The sequence below is a fragment of the Panthera pardus genome, unplaced genomic scaffold, assembly GCF_024362965.1.
Source record: "Panthera pardus isolate Hobbes unplaced genomic scaffold, ASM2436296v1 HiC_scaffold_15, whole genome shotgun sequence".
NCBI lineage: Eukaryota > Metazoa > Chordata > Mammalia > Carnivora > Felidae > Panthera > Panthera pardus.
This window is the reverse complement of record NW_026526710.1, coordinates 10,434,378-10,458,044: the sequence shown is the minus strand read 5'-3', so window position 1 is coordinate 10,458,044 and position 23,667 is coordinate 10,434,378. Positions and strand designations below refer to the sequence as shown.

The 23,667-nt window shown below is 45.5% G+C and overlaps 1 long non-coding RNA gene across 1 annotated transcript; it reads left to right on the top strand.

Annotated features, from left to right (window-relative positions):
* Positions 1-321: 321 nt before the first annotated feature.
* LOC109277552 (uncharacterized) lies at positions 322-22,531 on the top strand. The gene is made up of 3 exons (XR_002085199.2): positions 322-410; positions 20,756-20,916; positions 22,222-22,531. It is a non-coding gene; the product is annotated as an uncharacterized LOC109277552 (long non-coding RNA).
* Positions 22,532-23,667: the final 1,136 nt, after the last annotated feature.

Genomic DNA, 23,667 nt, shown 5'->3' with positions numbered 1-23,667 from the left:
AGCCACCCAGGTGCCCCTTCAACATCTGAATTTTGGAGGAGGGCACAATTTCACCTGTGACTATAGATAAGTGGAATCTTGAGAAAAGTCAGGTTAAGTAAGATTAAACAGATTTTTTTTTTTTCTTTAAGGCCTCTGTGGAGGTTTTACAACTTAGCTGCAAAATTTCTCACACCCTTCCTGCTGAGAGGTGGGGACTTTGTCCCCTCCCCTGGAATCTGAGAGCTGCAGAGTATGGTGGAAATGACTTTGTGTGACATCCTAGGCTACATCATAAAAGAACATATACCACTTCAACCTTGTTTCCTGGAACATGGAACCACCCTGTTCTGAGAGGCACAGGTATACTCCCTGGCCAGTAGTCCCAGCTGAGTCCACCTTTCTGGGTATCCTGCCACAGTGCCAGACAGGTGAGTGCAAAGCTACCTGGGAACTGCGTCTCCTGGCTGTAGCTGTTACAGTTCCAGCTGTTAGAGGAGGCGGCAGAGGTGAAACCCCAGCCATGGTGGAGTAAAGATGGATGGTCCCCGGGCACCTGGGTGGCTCAGTCGGTTGGGTGTCCGACTTCGGCTCAGGTCATGATCTCACCGTTCATGAGTTTGAGGCCCACGTCGGGCTCTGTGCTGACAGCTCAGAGCCTGGAGCCTGCTTTCGATTCTGAGTGTCCTTCTCTCTCTGCCTCTTCCTGCTCAGACTCTGTCCCTCTCTGGTTCTCAAAATAAATGTAAAAACATTTTTTTTAATTAAAAGATGAGGGGTCCCTGCTGTGCCCTGTCTGAATCCTCAGCCACAGAATTAATGGGCATAAAAAAGTTAAACCACTAAGGTTGGGCTGTGTATTAGTCTGGGTTTCTAGAGAAACAAAAACGATTATATATATATATACACACACACACACACACACGCACACACACACACGTATATACAGTATATATACAGGTGTGTATATATATATATATATATATATATATACTTTATATATACATAAAGTATTAGTATTATAAGGTATAAATTATATATAAGTATAAGGTATGTATATAAGGTATTAGTCTTATATACTACATTATATATAAGGTATTAGTCTGGGTGCTTTAGATAAACAGAACAATAACATATTAACAATATATATATTTTGAACATAATATATTATGTTCAAAATCTGCAGGGTAAGCTGACAGACTGCGAACTGGAGACCCATGGAAGGGGTGATGCTGCAGCCTGAGTCCCAAGGCAGTCTGTGGGCAGAAGTCCCTTCCTCAAGGGAGATTGGTCTTTTTTCTCATAAAACCGTCAACTGATTGAGTGAGGCCCACCCGTATTATGGAAGATTAATTTGTTTTACTCAAAGTCTACTGATTTAAGTGTTAATGTCATCTAAAAAAAAAAAAAACCACTTCATGGCAACATGCAGATAAGTGTTTGACCAAATACCTGGGTACTGTGGCCTAGCCAAGTTGGCACATAAAAATAACCATCATTGGCTGCTTTGTTTTACAGCAATAGGTAACCAGAACAGCCTGTAACAGCCTCCTGCCTGTGTTCTGTGACTTTCCAAGTGCGTGACGATATGCCACATTTTCCAATTTTATTTGGTTAAACTTCCCATCCTCCTTCCCTCTCCCCCTGTTTTTTGTTATGTGTGTGGGGTTTTTTTTGTAACAGAGACCTTTTGGTGTTCTCCAGAACACCTCTTAACAAGTTTGAGTGTAGGAGTTAAGAGCAGAATCAGGTTCAATTCTTGACTGTATGAGTTCCTAGCTGTGTGACCTTGATCAATTATTTAACCTCTCTGAGCCTCAATATCTTCATCCATAAAGTGAAATAATCATACTGGCCTCAGTGTTGTCGTGAGGAGTAAATTAAATGAGCCACGGAAAGGGCTCAGACCAGCAACTGGACACACGGATTTTTTTATTCATTCATTCATTCATTCATTTATTCATTCACCAGCAGGGCCCAGATTTTACCGGTCTGTGATGCTGCTCTTCTTTTTAAGGCCTTAATTGTGATGCTCAGGCTTTCATCCCACTCCATTTCTAGAAGCTTCTCTCCCTTCCAGTTTCTCTTTCTTCCTTTCTATTTCCACCCCCTCTTTTCTTTTTATTTTCCTTTGTAAAATCAGGTTCCCCCGTCATCCCCCGGGAGCACATGCATGTTTCACAAATTCATCTTGTTTGTCACTTCAGCCAGTGCGGCTCTCTGGACCACTGCTTCACATTTCCCATGAGGCACTGCTCTCTCCGCTTCAGCTCCCTTCCTTCTGCCTCCAGCTGCTGCCGCTCTGCCCTCTGCGTCTCCCCTCCTGCACAGGACAGACCTTGCTGCCCATGGTGGCAGCAAGAACAGGCTGCAATTTTTATGCTGACTTGACTGGATGTTCCAAGACTGAATGTTCCATGTACCTCCTAGAGGTAACACGCTCAGAACCCACGGACCCAACTCCATGGGCATTTACAGAGCTCCCCCTACCCTGTGAGCATTGCCTGCATGGGAGTTCATCCCACCCGCCTCCCAGCCTAAGGTTCGCCTTTCTTTTGTTTTGTCTTTTCTTTTTTCTTTAAATTCAAGTTAGTTAACATACAATGCAGTCTTGACTTCAGGAGTAGAACTCAGTGATCTGTCTCTTACATATGACACTCAGTGCTCATCCCAAAAAATGCCCTCCTTCATGCCCATCACCCATTTAAACCATCACCCTACCCACCTCCCCTACAGCAACCCTCAGTTTTTTCTGTGTATTTAAGAATCTCTTATGGTCTGCCTCCCTCTCTGTTTTTATCTTATTTTTTCTTCCTTCCCCTATGTTCATCTGTTGTGTTTCTCAAATTCCATATATGAGTGAAATCATATACCTGTCTTTCTTTGACTGACTTATTTTGCTTTGCGTAATACCCTCCAGTTCCATCCATGTTGTTGCAAATGGCAAGATTTCATTCTTTTTCATTGCTGAGTAGTATTCCAGTGTGTGTGTGTGTGTGTGTGTGTGTGTGTATACCACACCTTCTGCACAGCAAAGGAAACAATCAACAAAACTAAAAGGCAACCGATGGAATGGGAGAAGATATTTGCAAATGACACATCAGATAAAGGATTAGTATCCAAAATCTATAAAAAACTTACCAAACTCAACACCCAAAAAGCAAATAATCCAGTGAAGAAATGGGCAGAAGACATGAATAGACACTTCTCCAAAGAAGACATCCAGATGGCCAACAGATACATGAAAAGATGCTCAACATCCATCATCATCAGAGAAATACAAATCAAAACCACAATGAGAAACCACCTCACACCTGTCAGAGTGGCTAAAATGAACAACTCAGGAAACAACAGATGCTGGCGAGGATGTGGAGAAAGTGGAACCCTCTTGCACTGCTGGTGGGAATGCAAACCGGTGCAGCCACTCTGGAAGACAGAATGGAGGTTCCTCAAGAAATTAAAAATAGATCTACCCTACGACCCAGCAATAGCACTACTAGGAATTTATCCAAAGGATACAGGAGTGCTGATTCATAGGGGCACATACACCCCAACGTTTATAGCAGCGCTATCGACAATAGCTCAACTATGGAAATAGGCTGCCTTTCTGCATCCTCATTGCCTGACCTCATTCCGGGATGCCTGTCAGTCAGTGGGAATTTCCATTCCTTTAAGGGGGGCCAACCAGCAGATGGTGGGCCCTTTGCTCTCTGCTGGACACTTTGAATATTGTTATTGTACCTTTTTCCCCCCAGGCTGAGGTTAAGAGAAATGAGAGTGAGGTCAGGATGACATTCCCACATTGTAGCCCATGTGTGCCTGCAGGACTGTGCTATTACACTCTTGAAAAGAACCTCCTCAAGGTCAACTTTCCTCCTCCCATTGGATGGTTGGAGATGAATTTGTCCAATGCAGTAGCCATAGCCTCCTGTGGCTATTGAGCACCTGAAATGTGGCGAGTCCAAACTGAGATGTGGTGTGAGTATGAAACACATGTGAGTTTCAAAGACAGTACTAAAAAATAGGATGTCAGAATTTCTCAACAGTGCTTATATTGATTACATGTCAAAAGACAATATTTTTTGTATATTAAATGAAATAAAATATCTTACTAAAATTAATTTCACTAATTCCCTTTAAAAAAAACGTGGCTCTTAGAAAATCTAAGAATGCATATGTGACTAGTGTTATATTTGTATTGGGCAACCGTGTTGCAGAAGGTACTGAGTAGAATCTGGGGCATATTCAACAGCTTCCGGATGAATAAGCCTCTGAATAACAGAACTAGGTAAGGAAGGGAATTTGCTAAGACCCAAGGAAGTTCTAGAGATCTGGGGTCACTCTCCTAACCTGGCCACCACCCCCCCTCCCCACCCCCGAGCCCTCCCCTCACCCTCTCAAGTACAAGTGCTTCCATACCTGGAATGCTCTCCCATCCTCTCTGCCTTCTACCTCCGTGTAGCTGGCTCCTTTTCTTTTCTTCTAGAGTTAGCCCCTCCCACTTTCATCCCCTCTGAGAGGTATTTCCTGACTCCCCAACTCCTGCTAAAGATGTCATCCTGCTAAAAATATCATCCTCAGAGGCGCCTGGGTGGCTCAGTCAATTAAGCAACTGACTTCAGCTCGGGTCATGGTCTTGCGGTTCATGAGTTCGAGCCCCACGTCGGGCTCTGTGTTGACAGCTCGGAGCCTGGAACCTGCTTTGGATTCTGTGTCTTCCTCTCTCTCTGCCCCTTTCCCATTCATGCTCTGTCTCTCTCTCGGAAAAATAAATAAACATTAAAAAATTTTTTTAAATGTCATCCCCAAAGTGCCCACTCAACCCTACTATTCTCTTCCTGACATTTCCTTCCAAAATTCTCTTGCTTATTTAATTGCTTATCATATGTGTTCCCAGCTAAAGTATAAGTTCCATGAATACAGAGGTCTTGACTATCTTGTGTCTTCTCATGCCTCAGAGTCTGGCACAAAGTAGGCTTTCAAAAAAATTTTTTTTTGATGAATGAATGAATGAATGGAGTGGAAAACATGAATTCTCATTGTTCAGTTTTGAAGCTTTGTGTGAATTTGCAATTTAATCTTCTCCTCCTTACTCCAAGACTTCAGCAAAGTGTACAGACATGTTTTGGGTGAGTGGATTCTTTTTATGTGTGGCAGGTATGGAAAAGGGCTGAGCTTCACACTGGAATCAATGTTGTATCGAGCAGTGAAAACCCATATGGCAATAGGTATCCAAAATGAAGAATGACCATGGTAGCAGAAGCTCCAGCAACATGCAAGAGTCTGGGTGGGTAGGGGCGGGGGCAGATCTTAGGAGTCTCTTAGGGCTTGAAGTGAGACATGAGCCAACCACCTGGCTTGACGTCTTCCTCAAAGGATGTTGTATTAGTTTCTAGGGCTGTCATAAATAACAAAAACAAAACTAACAGTAAAAAAAAAAAAAAAAAACCCACTACAACTAAGTGACTTCAACAACAGAAACTTAATGTCTCACAGTTCTGGAAACTAGAAATCCAAGATCAAGGTATCAATATAAGGTTGGTTTCTTCTGAGGACTATATGGGAAAATCCATTCCATGCTTCTGTCCTTGGTTTAGAGATGATTATCTTCATGTTCACATGACATTCTTCCTGTATGTGTGTCTGTGTCCAAACTTCTCTGTCTCATAAGGATATCTGTCATATTGGACTGGGCTCTTAGCCCAGTCTAATGACCTCACTTTAACTTGATTACCTCTGTAAAGACCCTGTCTCCAAATAAGGTCACATTCTGAGGTCCTGGGGGTTAGGACATCACCATATAAACTGGGGAGGAGGGGGAATAACACAGTTCAGCCCATAATAGATGCTAAAGGACAACTTCCAAGCTGCCCCAGGAAGATTGTCTTCTACAATCTCTACCCCAGCATAATACTCTGTTGGTCATCCATTGTTTTCATCTGCCCAGCATCCATCTCCCATCTTCTGGGTACAGCACCTAGAGTTTTCTTTGGGGACTCACCCACCTGACATCCTTAGTCTGTATGATTCAAATAGAATTGGTCTTATACTCCATATACAGCCTTGGGCATGTGACCCAGATCTGGCCAACAGTGTATTTCTTCCTTCCCTCAGTGATTGGTTCAAGTGTGGGCACATGATCAAAACTGATCCAGTGGCACTCAATTCTAGGAGTTGATAGGTTGGAGACTTGAGAATACTGGGGACCTTCTTTCTCAAGGGAAAGAAGCCAACAGAGAAACACAGGTGAGAGGAGGTATAGAGTTAGCCTGAGCTCAGTGACATGCTTGAAGCCCCTGCATTGAACTGCACCTGAACATAGCTTTAATGGTCACCTTTTCAGTTACAGGAGCCGGTACGTTCCTTTTTTGGCTTAATGCCATTTCAATGTGAGTTTAAATGATTTGTAACGAAAAGCCAATGAAACGTCACCTCCTCTCTGCTCCTGTCTGTGTGCCTTGGTCATCCTAGGTGGCCCACAACAGGACAATTTCACCAGGAAAAGAGAATTTCTTTCAAGCTTCCTGCATTGTCTCCAAAGAGCCTGGTTTAAAGCCCCAGTGGAGATACTTAAGATTGGCCAATGAGAGCAAGGAGCCAGGGTGGTGAATGTGTGCCAACAAACAACTCAAGCAGGCGAGACTCTTGGGGTTTTATAATTATGTGAAAAAAACCCTGAGATTTCTGTAAGGCAGGGGGTCAGCAAATTAAAATTCTCCCAGGAGCTAAGGGCTTCTGAATGCTTGTTTCTGATAATCTTGTTTATATCCTGGGGTAAATAAATCTGTCTTTTGTTCTGTGTTATTCAACTCTCAGCACTGTTTGTAATTAAAGGGGTGGAGGGTGGAGACATGAGTGAGTTCTTTAATTGGCTCTGTTCTGGGTGACAGGGAGTAAGAAACAAAGGCCCTCGTGGGCAGGAGTTGGGCGGGGGGGTGTGGGTGGCCTGCTCTGCCCTGGGAAATGGTGATAAAACCCTGGGCAGCTGGTGATCAAGTGGCAAAGGGTGGAAATCCATCGTCATTAGCGTGATCGATGAGCCCTGGCTGAGCCTCTGCCAGTCTGTGCTGGGGTCCCCCTGAGACACAGAACCAGAGTGAATGTCTGGTTTCAGAAGTCACCCCCGTGCCAAGAGGTAGAATACCTCTCCTGGTGGACTTATTAATCACCCTCCGCTTTCCTTCAGCCGCGTCTCTGGGGGGTGAAAGGGATGACAAGGTAAAGCACACAGTCCTACTAGATGGTCAGCTAAGCCCCGCTTGTGACACAATAGAAAAGGTTAATAAGCACAAACGATAATAACAGATACAACAGACACAATGGCTAACGGGTGTCGTGCACCTTCTGTGTGCCAGACCTGATGTTGAGAGCAATACCTACATGATTGTTTTTCTTTTCTTTTTGTTTTCTTTTCTTTTGATGACTTCTTTTAGTGCTCTCAGGAATTCTGTGTTACTGGCATAATCATCTGCATTTTTGGGATGAAGAAATTGAGACCCAGAGAGAGGTGAAATAACTTGTCAGGGGTCCCCCAGAGGATGAAACTCGTATTCATAGCTAACATTATGCCTCTCTTACGCCTTCAGGGAGCTCTGCTCTGCGTTTCTCTAGCTTTTCTAACTCTTTGACCCAGTCTTATACTCTTTCCGAGTCTCAGAGTCTTATCGGTACAATGGGGATAAGAACACTTTGATTTTTTATTTATTTGTTTATTAAAGTTTATTTATTTATTTTGAGAGGACACTTTGAGTAGGGGAGGGGTAGAGAGAGAGGAAGACAGATAGAGAGAGAGAGAGAGAGAGAGAGAGAGAGAATCCTAAGCAGGCTCCACACTGCCAGCACAGAGCCCAAGGTGGGGCTCAAACTCACGAAACTGTGAGATTATGACCTGAGCTGAAACTGACAGTTGGATGCTTAACTGACTGAGCCTCCCAGGCTCCCCAAGAACACTTTTATATAGCAGGATGCTTGGATGCAAAGAATGGAAACAGACACCGGTTAACTTAAGCAACCATGGAATGTTCTGGAAGGATGTGGGGGAGCTCATGGAACTCTTGATTTCTTCTGGTTTTGTGGAGGGAACAGGTCAAGCTTCTGCCAGGAATCACCCAATGGAGGATTTTCCTCCAAGAAAGGGTGTTCAGATGTTGAGTAGCCCAAATAACCCTCCCCTGACTTTCTAATAAGGCTGTGTGGTGATGGATGTCTTTAGTATCAGACATGACACACAGTAAATGCCCAGTGAATGGCAATTATTATTATTCTTATTAATAATAATATCCAGAAAGATGCAGCTCAGTCTGTCTCCATGTCTGCTGTATCAATTCTGGGCCGCTTTTCCTGTGGGATGATTTAGATGTCCTTTATGAACAGAGATATAAACGAAACTAACATATCCTCGAGACAGAAGGATGCTGGCATGTCTTCAGATTGGTCACTAAAGCGTGTCCTAAATTGGGAAGAAATCAAAACAGATTGCATCTAATTTCTCACTGTTCCAAGCAAGAAATTACCTTTTTAAAGGAAACACCATGACTTCCAAGCTGTTTGCAAACAGTTTTTGTGAAGTGTCTTGTCTTGGGCTTGGCTTGTTTTTCTTAGTTAGATTATCCCCATGGGGATAGCTGGGTTTTTCAGAGACAAGAGGCCCACGGAATCCACTTTTCTCACTTCTTCCTCATGCTATTAGGTAGGAGGGGGAGCCCCCACCCCCCACTCCCCACAGGTCGCTGATGAGTTATTACAGGGAAAGCATGGGCTTTGGAGCCAGAGACTTGGGTTCAAATCCTGGATCTGGCGTTTCCTGCTATATAGCCTTAGGCAAGTCACTTTACCTCTGTGGACCTCCGTTTCCTCATCTTAAAAATGAGGTAATCATTGGGACGCCTGGGTGGCTCAGTCAGTTAAGTGTCCGACTTTGGCTCGGGTCATGATCTCATTCATGGTTTGAGTTTGAGCCCCACGTTGGGCTCTGTGCTGACAGCTCAGAGCCTGGAGCCTGCTTCGGATCTGTCTCTCCCCTTCTCTCTCTGCCCCCACCTCTGCTTGTGCTCTGTCTCGGTCTCTCTCAAAAATAAGTAAACATTAAAAAAAAAAAATGAGGTAATCATTATTTACTTCCTAGAATTTGTAGTGGCCTACAGTAACTGTTGTTTTTGTCCAAAGCCGTCGCTACCCCATGTGACACCTTTGCAGGAATTAGAAAAAGGCATCCTTTCTTCCAGCAGATGTACTGGGGGCCAGGGTGCATGGCTGGCTGAGCAGAGCACAGGCAGGATTTTATTTCCTACTTTACCCCTCAGCTGGCACCCTTGTGCAGCATGAAACCTGCCCAACTGTTCATAGTGCCTTATTTTTATCTGCTTATTAAGCTTTTTAAACTTTTCTCCTGTGAACAGACACAGACCTCTGGTCAAAAGGATGAGAACATAACCCAATTCTGGCCAAATCATCTGACCACAAACAGTGATTGCTGCAAGAGAGAGGCATGCGACCTAAACAGTCCAACCAGAGTTTTCCCTGGGAACCGATATACACATGCTGGGAGAAAGTAGCACTTTATACCTGTTGGGAACGTGGCAGCCATGTTCCTGTTCATATGGAACAGGCCTGTCTATAGTAGGAGGAAATGGGACCAATAGGCAAAGACAGATAGATAGAAGTAAAAATGAGACATGAGAGAGGAAGTTTCTGGAGCCTGTTGCTGAGCTCAGTTCTCCTCTTAGTTACATGAGCCCAAATAAGTCTATTTTTGCTTAAGCTAGTGTGGGTTGGTTGTCTGACCCTTGCAAGCAAGACCGTCCTGATAATTGAGGAGTTGTTCTAAGATGTATTATGTACGGGAAAAACCCTAGCTCTTGGGGCACTTCATAAATAATAGTTGTTCTAATGGTCACACCACACCACATGAAATTCCCACCAGTTTGCTTCTTTGGAGTGAACAGAAAAAAAAAATGCTTTATTCGATTTGGCGTGTCAGATATTGTCACCAGTCCTTGAGCACATGCCCGTGACAGACATCAGTAACTCATTAGTGGAAACCATGAACTGATACGGCTGTGGTGTTTTTCAGTTGTTGATTATTTCGTTTGGTTGTTTTGTTTGCCTGGGAATGGTCTCAGAGTCCTGCTAACAGGTGCTCCAGGCGGCGGCTGCTAATCATTTGGAAATGAAATAGGAGATGAAACCAAACATTTTGATTTTAGGCAATTTGTGACAAAATCCATGGCAATTCCTTTTTTAAGCCTCCAACTCATGGAAGCACGCCAAGGAGGTGAGAAAATGTTGCTTTAAATTAATGCCAGAAAATAAGAGGCTCAGAATAACGGCACCGAAACCTCAATGGCTAATGAAGTTTGGCAGAAGGTTTTTGTGAGCATGTGTAGGGCACCTGGGTCAACAGGCAAGCGAATTCCCAAAGATGTAAGACGAGATTAGCTCAGCTCCACCATTGTGTCCGGGGCAAATCTCACTTCCTCGTGGGATTCTGGGGAGGCGGAGGGGGTCTTGGTGAATTTTCCAGCCAGAGGGAGGCTTTGTGGTGGAATAGAAAAAGAACCAAATAAAAGTCAACAAAACAGAACACTCCAGATTTTTCTGCCCAGCTTAGAGAAGTCCAAGATCTACCACTGACCACTGAGTATATTTGGCCACTGAGGGATCAAATTTGATACTAGAGAGTGTAGATGGATATTTTATTTCAGACACACCTTACATATTATTTTTTTAAATTTTTTAATGCTTATTTATTTTTGAGAGAGAGAGAGAGACAGAGTGCAAGCGGAGAAGGGTCAGAGAGAGAGGGAGATGCAGAATCCGAAGGAGGCTCCAGGTTCTGAGCTGTCAGCACAAAGCCCGACATGGGGCTCGAACTCACCAACCTTGAGATCGTGCCTGAGCTGAAGTCGGATGCTTAACGGACTGAGCCACCCAGGGGCCCCCACCTTACCTTTTCTAATGTGTTTCATTGTAGTGAGATGCAGAATTTTGATTGGGTGCTTAGCAAGGGTTTATTTTTCACCATATTGGTTCCTGGAGAAGCACCTGTTTATGTAGCATAAAAGCACAGACAAAAAGCTCTTAATAACTGCTTTCAATTACTGATCACTTACTGTATGCTGAGGTTTTTATGCACAGGTTATTTTTTTTTAAGTTTTTTAAAAAACTTATTTATTTTGAGAGAGGGAGAGAGAGAAAGAGAATGAGTGGGGGAGGGGAAGAGAGAAAGGGAGAGAGAGAGAGAGAAAGAGAGAATGAATCCCAAGCAGGCTCCATGCTGTCAGCACAGAGCCAGATGTGGGGCTCGAACTCACAAACCTTGAGATCATGACCTAAGCCAAAATCAAGAGTCGGATACTTAAACGACTGAGTCACCCAGGCGCCCTTATTTTTAATCCTTACAACAAACTTGACAAAGCAGCATTTTAATCCCAATTTTACAGCTGGAGAACTTCGGAGATTTAGAGTGGTTATTCTTCGCCAGCATTGGAAGGCAAGTCTTTCTCATGTGATGTTCTTGCTATTTCTGCCGTCATGTGCCATGTGGCTTATATCGTTCTTTCAAAACAAATTACAAAAGTAAGGCAAAAAGTAGGGATGTACATAAAGTAAAAGAAAAACAAAAAACAACCCCCCCCCCCCCCGAAGACCTCCCCTCATTAACTAGGTCTTCTCATCCCTATTTCCCAGAGGTAACCTATAGCACTAGTTGGGTGTATGTCTTTCAGGATCTCAGATAATGCCACAAATAATACATGTGCATCATAGGAAAGTCAGAAAATGCAGATAAGCAGAAAGAAAGATAAGGTGCCGAAACTCAGAGATAACCGGGGAGAACCTGCTGATGTATTTCCCTCCTGCGGGGGGGGGTGTGTGTGTGTGTGTGTGTGTGTGTGTGTGTGTGTGTGTGTGTGTGTGTGTGTGTGTGCGCTTGCGCGCATGCGCGTTTTCAGAAGCAACCCTACCTGTCACGTGACCAGTCCCGTGGGAAACACAGATGCGACTCCTCCCGAGGGCCCACAGTCTAGTGGTAGCAGAAGAGTTGCGGCCTTTTCTTCGCCATTTCAGGGACTTCTGCCTTCGTTTTTCTGTGGGGCATGACGGTGGGACGGGAGGCCGCTAAGAGGGGTGGAGTGTGGACAGTGTGCTCACTTCCTGCGGGTGAGGTCACATGTGAAGTCCTCACAGCCATTCTATGATACTGTTCCCATTCTACATACGAGGGGACTGAGGCTCCAGAAGGTCGCACAGCTCTAAGTGGCAGGGCTCCAGTGCTGTTTTCCCTGCCACTCAGCCCTCACCTGCTACAGCCTTCCTGGGGTGGTCAGCCCCTATCCACAGAGAAGAGGGGTGAGTCCGTGACTGCAGGGCTGTGGGAGGGATGCGGGCCTGTGGAGGTTCAGAAGCAGCCTTTAGAACTGGGGAGAGCTGGATTTGAATCTCAGCTCTGCCTCTTCCGATCTGTGTATCCTTGGGCAGGTGAGTTCACCTCTCTGGGCCTCAGCACATCTGTTAAATGGGGACCATTACCCTGCTTGCCTCTTAGGGTCACTGTGACGGTTAAATGGGCTGGTGTCAGTGAAGTGAGCCTATAAACTGCTCAGCACAAAGCAAATTGCTCAATAATCAGTGTTGCTGATTGTTGTTACTAGGAGTGCTTCTGGGAAGCCTTTGATTCAAGGACAGTTACCTCTCTCTGATAGGATGAGGTGATACCCCCTCCCCGCCAGGGGCTGTGGCTCTACTTTTGTGTCTGATTGCCTTTGGGCACAGGCTGCTGGCGCCACTGTTCCAGGCACTTTGCAAGAAACAAAACCTGGTTCTGGCTTTGGGCTTCTGTTCCCCCGGACCTCTTCATCTGAAATCCTCTCTTTTCTCTGCTTTCCTGATACCAACCTGCCTAGCGCCTGACACGGGGGTTTGACACTCAGTAAATGATTGTTGAAGATTGAATAAATGATGGAAACATGAAAGGCCTGGCAGATAGAAAGAGGCAGCTGGGGGATGTGGAGAAACTCACTTCTCAGGGCTGGAGGACCATCTGTGTGTAATGAGGATAATAATGCCCACCTCGCTGGGTTATCGGGAGGGGTGAGTGGATGCCATATTCAAGGTGCAGGCACGGCATTCAGACAGTGGTAGCTGCAATTGTTACTTTCTCTGACCCTCCTTTTTCCTTCTCTGGGCACTTTCCATGCCGGAGATGCACTTTGCCACGTGGGGTTGAGTCGGACAAGGTTGAGTTGAGTCGGACAAGGGGTAGGCACCCTTTTCTGTTCTGATCACTCCCTGATGCTTAGGAGAGAATTAGAGCACTTCTACTTGGCAGCCAGCTGCTTCACCTTCACGGCCCTGTCCTGCTTCCTTTTAGCCTTGTCCCTAACCATTCCCGCCCACACACCCTGTGGCCTGTCCCCTCCACGCCTCTAAAGCACTCTGCTTCCCTTCCATGTTCTTTCTGTAGCTTAGAGTTCTGTTGGTTCCACAATGTGAAAATTAGTCAAAGGAAACCTCCTTAAAATGGAGTCAGACGGCCAGCAGGGGGAGCTCTCACACCCTACTACTTAGAATCAATTGCAGACCCAACAGAATGAGAGACAGTTACAAGTGATAGTACTTTACTATCCTATAGGAGGAAGAAAAATTCTCTCCTCCCTCAGCAACAGCCCAGCCAATGAGAGACAGTCACAGCTCAGCCAATGAGAAGCCAGTACACTTCAAACCCCCGGTTTACTCCAATGGACTTTTTGTTTACAACAGCCCTTCCAACTACCGCCCCCACCCCTCGCCTTCTCCTCTATAAAAGAGGTTCCTCTCCTTCCTTCCGGGCCCTTGTTTGTGGTTTTGCCGTAGCCTGATTGTCTGGGTTTGTGATTCTCTGCTTTTTTTTCCAAATAAACCCATTTTTGCCGCTAAAATAACTGACAGTTTAATTTTTAAGGTTAATGAGAGCAAAAACTAAACAGTTGGGGTATTTGGCCAGAATTCACAAAAAGTGTCCAAGTTGATCAGTTTTGCTTAACAGAGCAAATTTGATCCAATGGAGTCTGGACAGAAAGTTGGCCAACAACCACAATGGACTGGAACCACAGATTTCCTCCGTGACACAGCAGGGGTCTGTGGAAGCAACAGTGTGACTAACCTGAGTTCTCTGGCCATTCATCCATTCTCAGAACAACCCTATGAGAGAGGACGTTCTCACTGGCTCCATTTCACAGATGGAAGAGCGGAGGCTCAAATAAACTACGATGTAGAAAACCGACCTGGAGAAATTTGGCTTGAAACAAAAGATGCGTCTATTCTCTTTGACATGTGGGAAGCACGTGAAAATGTTGGGTTTGCCCCATTGGGAACCGGGATGCTAAATTTGATTTTAGCTGTAAAGCTGAAGTGTCATGCAAGATTACTTTCCCTCAGGACCAACTGGAGGCAGAATTAGAGCATGAGGAGACTGCAGAAGGGATCTTCTTATCTGATAATGAAAAAGTATTTTCGGCTCTGACAATGTCTGTGGACTGTGTCACTAAGGATTTTTACCAAAAATGGGAAAACGTCTTTTGAGTAGATGAAAGATCTGGCCATTTTTGCGCTGAATTCTATAAGAGAACCAGAGCTGTCTGAACACAACGGTGAGGAAATGAGACAATGTCAATAGAAAATAATGATGATGGCAGCTACCATTCTAGTCACTGGAACCAGCACGTTAAATATGGTTCTGTTTCCCCCCAACTGGGAGGTAGGTATTTTTGTCTTCATGTTTCAGATGACGGAGCTGACCCTCGGAGAGGTGAAGTGATCTACCCGAGGTCACACAGCTAGTAAGTGGCAGAGCTAGGATTCAAACCAGGATTTGTGTGAATTTAAAGCCCACTCTCCTTCTGTATCCAGCCCTAGGCTAGATTCCTGGGATTCAAATGCGAAATCAGATTCCAAAGTGAAATAAACATTGCTAAGAGAGTCAGTCAAAATGAGATAATGTAGCCTCTGTTAACTAAATAACCAATTGTGTAGTAGATAGTTTAACTCTCTCAGCACCAGTCATAATTCTTTCAAAACAAATTAAGCAAACTTGTGGTTTTTGCCTTGATGAGCCTTCACTCCCCTCTTGGAAGGTCTGTCCATTCTGACTCCTGGCTTGCAATCCTGAAGACCCCAAATAAATGCTTTTGGTTGCTTCACAGACTCCTCCTGGTTGACACAAAAAGGACTTGAGACCCCGTCCCTGCCCTCAAGGAGCTCCTGTCCTGCAGAATAAAGAGCTATAGCTCAGTGAAGAAGTTTCCCGTGGATCCGTGATGCATGCGTAGAGAAAGCACATCTCCATCGCTTTCCAGTACGAAAGAAGGCTGGAAATGCACAGGTTGTGTGTAGAAATCCCTTTGTCTCAGTTCTGATTTTATTTTGTCAGCACCTGCCTGGGATCTGAGCTCCAGGGGAGCAGTCTGCCGTGTGCTCTGATGCTGCTATAGGCGGCAGCCAGTCCTGGCTCCCACCCCCACTGCCCTCCTCAGTCCATCCTGAGGTTTAGCTTCAGGAAGAATAATGAGCAAGCCTCCTTCTACAGTTGCTGTCCAGTGGGAACGAGCAAGATGCCCTCCCAGGAGCTAGCATCATGAACACAGCAAACGTAGCCTACCTGGGCCTGATGCCCCACAGCAGTGGTGGGGTGCAGGGACCCCTCATGTTCTGCTTGGTGACACAGACCGTGGTCTCTGTCATTCATTTCCTCCCACTGGGCCAGGAGCTGGTACAGCCCAGGGCTGATCAGCAAGTTTTAACACCCTGGGAGTTAGCTCTGACAGCCTGAATTCTGGTTTAACTTTCACCCAGCTCATAATGACAAGACCTGCTATTTATTAATACATTTCAGATGCTCTCGATATACAACACCTGATGGATACTTTCTCTAAATAACCTGTATAGGGAGGGGCGCCTGGGTGGCTCAGTCGGTTAAGCGTCTGACTTCGGCTCAGGTCATGATCTTGCGGTTCGTGGGTTGGAGGCCCGTGTTGGGCTCTGTGCTGACAGCCTGGAGCCTGCTTCGGATTCTGTGTCTCCCTCTCTCTGCCCCTCCCCCACTCACACTCTGTCTCTGTCTCTCTCTCAAAAATAAATAATAAAACATTTTTAGAAATTAAAAAAAAGAAAAGAAAAGAAATGCTCTAACTGTCCAGTAATGACATTCCCTCTGGCTTTGGTTATTCTCGGTCCATCTCTATGGCCTGGGTGCTCATCATTCCTCCAGAGGGCCTTGTTAGGCAAAGCATCTTTCAAATATCCCCAGGTCAGTGCTTTCTCTGTCTCTCCTTCCCCAAGGAAAACGCTTTGGTGGGAGAATTGCTGCCTCTTCAGCCTGCCTTGTGTTCCTTAGATCCCTCAGGCACAAGTCAGACTCCAGCCTGTAGGGCTTCCAGTCTTCAGAGGACACAAATCATGCTCTAATGAGTCCCTCCTAAGCTCCTCCCTCTGGGCTTCTGGTGAGGGAAACACAGCCCTTCTTGCCCTGTGGGGCCGGGGAGAGATCAGTGTCATTCCATCCATGCTGTCTAATGAAAGCCCCCTTCCAATTCCCTACTCTCCCGGAACTTGGTGAGAGGCTAAGGGTCACGAAATAGTTCGCCACCCCTGTTGGAGTTCTTGCACCTCTCTTTGGAACATGGGAACACTGGCACCTCCTGTTCCATTCTTGGCTTGCTTAGGGGACCCGGTCCAAATTGGGACAATGCATCACCCACCGGCAGAAGTTGTCGGAACCCCATCAGGACTTAACACATCAGAGTGGAAAGGCCAGCTTCCCTCTGCCTGTATCAGCATCCGTGTGCCTGGGGACTTTCTCTGAAGATGAGGAAGGCAAGTCTGCCCACTGCCAAGGCAGACCTGAAGCTCTAGGCAACGAACAGCCCTCAGCAAATGACTGATGGGAGTCGGTTTTAAAAATTTCCAGATCCCTCACTAAGCTAATTCTGAGACCTGTGTTCTGCATGGATCCCGGAGTTCCCCATGGGATGAGTTCTGGTGCTCACAGTGCTCTCTGGCTTGATCATGAATACTTCCTTGGCTTTCTCTCCCCACTTCCTCCTCCCGCTTCCCCTCCATCATCTCCCGAAGAAACTGCTTGCACTCCAGTCCTTATAATCCTTATCTCAGAGTCCCTTTCTGGTGGAACCCAAGCCAAGACAAAGTCCTGTTATGCATATGATACCTCCAGTACCGCTTCGCACAACCCTGAGCCTCTCCAAGCCTTGCAAGATAGATGTCTTCTTTTCTCTATCGAGGAGGCAGAAGACCCTAGGAGTGAAGTGGTTTAACCATCAAACATGGCAGGACTGGTATTCAGTCTCAAATCCATATTTCTCCAAAAGCTGCTCTTTCTGCCATACCACTCTGCTCCCTAGCAGCTGACTGCCATTCCCTCTACCCAGTAAACCACAGTCCTTTAAGTGGCCACCCCTAGCCTCAAAGTACGTTCAGTCTAGCACACTCTTAATGTTCACAACCTTGGTTCTGAACCATTTGCCCGAATGCCACTCTTCAGTCCCCACTCATCCTGCTCCTAATCTTCCCAACTTTTCACCTTAACTTGCTGTGTTGGGTACTGTCTTCATGGTCCTTATCTGTGGTCCACTATCAAGTCCCATTGCATAGATTCATATTGAGCAATACTCTTCCCAGTTGGACTGAGCCCCAAGACTCCCGGCCATGGCACTGTCCGTTACAGATGCTGTTCTGGTTGGTTCATATCATGGCTGTCCCGGTAAGTTGTCTTTCCTCTGTGTCCTAACAGTCCATAGCCCTATCTGAAGCAAAATGAATTGTCATCCATTGCTCAGAATTAGCACATCCAGAAAGTCGTGCGTGCACACTAGCTGAGCAAACCTGAGTGCTTATCAAGAGAAGTTGGGTACCGCTGCTGGGAATCGCCTAAGTGGGAAGATTTTAATTGTTCCCAGGCTCATCGCATCCACCTAATTTCCTCTAACGAGCACACACAAAGCAACGAGGAGAGGTGCGGGATTGGATGGCAATTCAATGCCTCATAATGCCAGATGAATTGCAGCGCCTGCTCCACGGTATTGCATTTGCCGATGTCTGGGAGACAGTCTCCATGGATGCTAATTCAATTATGCTGAAACATAGAAGGAAATTGTCAGCTAAATTGCCACCACGCTGCCAAGCTGCACCTAGCCCACGTCTCCAGTGCTGTTTCCTGCTGATTCAGCAGCAGACGGCCCTTCAAGTCTGAGAATGACCAGGGGCTGTGTCCTACCAGCTATGGCTACTTGGTTCTTCAGGCAAACATCCCAGCTTAGACCTCCAAATAGAGGGGGAAAAAATGTGGTGTTTTTGTTCATCTTTCCCTTGCTTCCTGTCTCTCTCGAAACACCTCCTGTTATTTATTCATCCATCCTCTTAGCAACTACAAAAATGTGTGACGATCTTGATCGAGTACCAGCTATGTGATCGGCACTACCCCAAGCACTGAGAGCATAGCAGGTAACAAAATGGCCAAAATTTCGTGTCTTCAGGAGTTTATAATTGCGTCTCACCTTCTAAAGAGGTAGGCTGATTTTCACTCTCGAGGCCTTCTTTGCTCTCTGGGATCTAGGTAATGGGTGAATGCAAGAACTCAAAAGAGACAGAAGGGCCAAGTTAGTTATAGGAGAAAAGGCTACATCAAAAGAGAAAGATGGTGAACACCAACCCCTGGCTTGGTTAGGTATGGAGAGTTTAAAAAGTTGACCAAATAGAGGAGAGGACTTTGGTGGGAACAGTAGTGGGGAGAAGAAAGTAAATTTCAAGTTTTGCTTTGTTTTCTGGAGAGAATCCTTCTGGGCTCCGTGGTATTTTTTAATACCAGTTTCAGCAATTCAGTAAATGCAGTTTTCAAGTTGTGGGGTTTTTTTTTAATAAAAAGAAACAATCAGTCAACAAATACTTATTGTCTACTATGTTCCAGGTATGACAGACGCAGGCTTTGTTTATCAGGCTTACAGTTTGGAGGGGCAGACAGATGAACGTGGGATAGGTACACCAGAGGGGGGTGACGCTCTATTTGGAAAGACAGAGAAGGTTTCCTCGAGCACATGAGATTTGTGTCCAGCCCTGGAGGATTAGGAGTTTGTCAGGCAGAGAAGAGGGTGGGGTGTATGGATGGTTCCAGAGCCAGGTGACCTGCTTCTGCGGAGACTTTCCAGAATGGAAGAATACCATTCACTTGACCACAGCTGCCCCATCAAAAGAAATAATGCTTCTCCGTCAGATTCTTCCCAACACCTAGTTGGGAAAGCAAAGAAAATCACATTTTCTCAGGTGAATGTCTACAGTGGGGACATGAATCTGTCTCACTCCCCCATGAGCCGCAGCTCCCTTCACGAGCTGCCCCCATTGTCAAGGAGCTAAAGCTGATGAGGCTGGGCCAGTGGAATGACTTTGCTCCTCAGACTGGCTGTCTGGCTGTCAGAATGGGCTTTTCTTTGCGTGGGGTTCTATGCTATGGTGGCTTCAGGGCTGAAGCAGGACAGCCAGGCTTTATATGGGCTGCATTTATATATAGGCACCTGCAACGTACCCAATTCTGTGCTGAATATTAGGAAACAAAAGCTAAGAGCCCATATGGTTCGGTTCTTGCCGACAACAGGTAAAAAGGGTTTCACGAGGGAGAGTATGGTCCTGTAAAAAGGCATTCGCGATATCTTCCTGTCCTAGAAGCTATGACAGTATTATAGCCAGCTCCCAGAGTCCCCTGGGGAGGTCAGACAGACTTCAGTTGGGGCATCGGCTGCATCAAGTAATCGCGGTGTGACCTGAGGCAAGTTCCTTCTCCTGCATCTACATTTTCTCCTGTGTAAAAATGAGGATTCTGACACCCACCTCGATGGACCACACTGAGGATTTCAGATAACCTAGTGTCACCGTCCTGATGAGCAAGTGGGATGTGATAGAGTTGCAAAAAAAGAAGCCTTCTTTTTTTCCACACTGATGCCTGGCAGTCATTCTCACCCTCAGGATAGTTCCGTCTCAGTAATTAAAATGCCCATTCTTAAGTAATGGTTTAAAATCTGGGTCGAAGCTTTCCCCCAAACCAACCAACTGTAAAAGAGACCCTTCTGAAGTTGGAAAAAATTGGAACACTGACTGAATTAGTCGGTGAAATTGGGGGATTCTTGTTAATGGTGTCATGGTAAATTGGGTACGTGGAAATTCGTGTTGAATTCCTAAAGATGAAATAGTGTGATGTCTGAGATTTGCTTTTCAACAACTGGGGGCTTTGGGGGAACGGATTGGGGCATAAGTGAAACAAGAATGACTGCTTTTATGTTATTATTTTATGTTATTATTTCTTTTACTTTCGGAAATGGTCAAAAACTTCCATGATAAAATGTTTTTAAAATGTTAAAGCATCTCCACTCAGCAACCACATATGGTTGGTAGGTTGCATAGCACATAGGACATGGGTATTGTTCATATTGTAGACACTAGAGATCTGTGTGTTTATTATAACAGACTTTTGGCCAATGGCATGGTGTGTAGCTGTAATGAATTCAGCGTGTGTGGAAGCAGACTTCTATGATGACCCCTAATTATCTCCCTCCTGATATTTATACCCTATGTGATCTCCTACCCTTGGGGTTGGACCTAGTGACTTGCTTCTAACTAATACAATACATTCAAAGTCATGGGATGTCACTTCTGAGATTAGATTATAAAAGACTGACTTCCATTTGGCTGACACTCTCCTCTTTGCTTTTTTTTTTCTTGCTTATTCTGATGATACAAGCTTCCATGTTGAGTTATTTCACAGAGAGGCCCAAGGAATGAAGAGTGTGGCCTCTGGCCAACAGCCTCCAACAACCATGTGAGTGAGCTTGAAAGTGGATCCTTCTACAGTCTAGTCTTCAGATGAGATCACAGCCCAACTGATACCTTGACTGCAATCTGGTAAGAGATCCTAAGCCAGAGGACCCAGCTCATGTGCCTAGACTCCTGACCCATAGAGACCAGGCAATCATAAATGTTGTTTTAAACCACAAAGTTTTGGGAAAATTTGTTATACACTAACAGGTAACTGTTAGAGTATATTAGAGCAAATTTCAGACAGATGGAGGTAAAGCTTCTTTCAGGTGGCATCTTTTTGCTAGTTCAAAGGCATAGTATTTGTGGGGGTTGGTAGTGGCTCTGTGTCTCCTCTTACTCAGCTCAGGCATTGGGGAAGGAGGTTGGCTTCCCTATGTCTCTTCCTCCTTCCTGCTTGCTGTCCAATGGCCTGAGGGAGCAGAGGGACAATTGACAAGGGCAGGAATGAACTTCTGTGGCTAGTACTGTCACGATTTGGTGTTGGCACAAACTGCTTGGCAGGTATTTAAAGTTCTCTGTGTTCAGGAGGTGTTCAAAAGTCTCTTCTTTGAGGGGCATTGTGGATTCTTTGGGTCCCCCTCTACTGCCTTCCACGTGGCACAGTACCCTGACATGGTGGGGATTCTTCAGTTTCTCCCTGTCCTTCCCAGCTCCCATGCCAAGTGGTAGACATCAGTGCCTCCCTCTGCTTCTTTTGGGAACAGGGAGCTCCTTTTAACATGCCTTCATCTCAGCAGATGCCTTTATCTACTCGACTCATGGGAAACACATACATCTTTGGAACCTGCTTCCACTGCTACCCCTTCCCCTCATCCTGTAATCCTGCTAGGCTCTAGCCACAGTCTGCTAATCTGTACATTCTTCAGGTCTGAGTCAGGCTGGTCCCTCCAGACTCCAGGAAACACATAGCAGACTCAAGCTACCTACTGAAAGTTCCTCTCACAAGACAAGGGTAACTGCCTCTCCCCTTGTCAAGTGGGGCAGAGAATCACCTCACACTGGACTTCTCCCTCCAAAAATCCTCTCCCCAGTTTTCAATTCAACCTTTTCATATCCTGGAGGTGGGTGTTGGATCAAGGGTTACAAAACGAGTTTCACCTGGGGAATCTTTGCAAGGCCAGCATCTTGCTCTGAAATGTCAGGTGTTTGAACATCTCATCTTACTCTTAGGCTTTGGCTGAATTCAAGACCCAAAGCGTCCCAGTTTAACATCCTCTCCTACACATAAAACAGGCCTCGAGTTGCTATTCAGTAATGGTGCTTGTTATTTATATTTTGTTGTGGGACTGCTCTGATGGACCCAATCAGTGTTCTTCCTGTAGCTACTCTCTGCCACGTGACTTTGTCATCCCTTCTATCAGCTAAGCTTGTTTTTGCTTTGACCAATAGAACACAGCAGAAGTGACGCCATGCCTTTCCCATGCCTGGGCTCAAGAGACCCTGCACCATAATGTTGGCCTTTCTCTTAGGACCCTCCTGCTGCTCCATGCACAAACCCGTGGGTAGGATGAGAGGTCGTGTGGAGAAATACTGAGTCAGCCCAGTTGCCCCAGGCAAGCGAGGCAGCCCAACCAAGAACAGCAAAATGCCACCTACCTGACCACGGGGACATGTATGAACTCAGCCATACTCAGCTCAGATGACTGGAAGTGCCCAGCTGACCCACTGACATGTGATTAAAAATTGTCATGATATGCCACTGAGGTTTCGTAGCTGTTTGTTATGTGGCATTATGGTGGTGGCATTATAGCTGATACAATTGTACTGGGTTAGCTAATGAGGGTGTCGTGTTGGAGAAGGATCCCCTCAAGTACTAGGTGACAAAGCTGACTGCCAGCTGGCCTTGTCATCCTCTCTCCCAAAGGAAGAGTGTTTTCTTTCCCTAGACATACGCAGCTCCGGCCCGGATAGATTCCTCCTGGGCTTGTCAAAACTTTCCAGAACACGGTACTGCAAACAGGCCTTCCTTTGGCAGCTTGTTAGGATAATTGAAATGTGGGTGGAAGCTCATTAAGCTTCCCCTCCGTCAACATTCTTCCTTCCAGGCCCGGGGAAGCTGCGAGTTCTGTCACATCCCATTAGCACCGTGTCTGGGTGGTTTCCACACCTTTCCAGGCAAATCAAACACACGGGGTCCACATTCAAGGGAAAATACATTTATTCCCACAGAGAGGGGTATGTTTATGGTGATTTAAAATTACATCTGGCTTGGATGGATCATGAGAAAGAGAGTGAAAATACCTAAAAAATGCTTGGGAGGTACAAGGGTGCAGGTTGCTCTCGTACATATTAAAAACCTAACGTCTGACGTCTTTTCTGGGCATCCCTAAGTCCCCTTCTAGCCTCGTCTCCTGTTGGGCCCCTACAAAACCCTATTTTATTAAAAAGGATTTCAGAGGCAAAGATATGTGTGTTTACATCCTGACTGGGCTATGGTAGTAATAGTAACAATGATGTTAACTTTAATTGAGCAAGTTTTATTTGCCAGGCTCTGTGCTAAAAGTTTTATACAAATAATTTCATTTAATCCAGGACAGGAAGCTCCCTGAGGTCAGAGACGATGCCCAGTTTGTTCTCCTGAGTATATATCAAGCATGTAACATGATTCTTGATATTAGATGTTCAATAATGTTGAGCAAACGAATGAATGAATGACAGTGCTGTGGGGTAGAGGTAATTACTCCCATCTCTAAAAGATAAAGAGGCTGAAGGATCCATAACTGACCCAAGCTCTCATATCTAGTAAGTGGTGGAGGGATCTTAGGCAGGAAGGCTCCTTTCTTCTTTGTTTAGAATGTTTATTCATTTTTAAGAGAGAAAGCATGAGCGGGGGAG